Source organism: Morone saxatilis, unplaced genomic scaffold, assembly GCF_004916995.1.
Source record: "Morone saxatilis isolate NCDOM2014 unplaced genomic scaffold, NCSU_SB_2.0 Contig23, whole genome shotgun sequence".
NCBI classification, from domain to species: domain Eukaryota; kingdom Metazoa; phylum Chordata; class Actinopteri; family Moronidae; genus Morone; species Morone saxatilis.
Genome location: NW_023339796.1, coordinates 6,904,586 through 6,905,231, shown reverse-complemented (window position 1 = coordinate 6,905,231; position 646 = coordinate 6,904,586). Strand labels below are relative to the sequence as shown.

At 41.8% G+C, this 646-nt stretch overlaps 1 protein-coding gene across 1 annotated transcript in view; it reads right to left on the bottom strand.

Moving 5' to 3' along the window:
• Window positions 1-646, bottom strand: part of LOC118334645 (receptor-type tyrosine-protein phosphatase F) — a gene marked incomplete in the record, with an annotated part of 156,755 nt that overhangs the window by 85,556 nt on the left and 70,553 nt on the right.

Genomic DNA, 646 nt, shown 5'->3' with positions numbered 1-646 from the left:
ACACACACACACACAATGAGAAATGGCAGAGCTGACTTTGGGCACATATGTAAGTCTCAGTGGTGTGACCTCTCAGGCGGGGGCGTGAGAACTGCCACGAACAAAGAGCAGGGCTGTTACAGCGTGACAGAATTACAGAGTGACTCCAGACTCATGACTGCAAAAGTGCTAAAGCCCGACCCGATTCTGGTGTGAAAACATGGCTTTTGCAACTTGCCACAGGTGAGTGGCAGGCAAAGCTATACAGTAACAGTTCCGATCATCTGGTCAGGTTTTGAAAAAAGACAAGGACCAGACACAACATCCTCTGTGGACAGGACACCATAAACAGGTCTAGTATGAATTGCATACACAACTCTTTGAAACAAAGATGGGTAATATTCATCTTAGTCAGCCATACTGACTCAGAAAGTGAAGGAAATGCCAGTGAAGTCCATTTTAAATATAAATTGTAAAGCTTCATTGCATTAATTACTATTTATACACTTGTATGCAAAAAAAGGAATCCCATAAAGTTCCCTGGTGTTCCATAAGAAGTTGGCAGTACTGACACAAAATTAACATGCTAATGGTAATCACAAGCAGGTGATCCAAACAGTATAATGTACTTCTGAACCTTGGTATTTTCCTTTTTACACTGGCTACA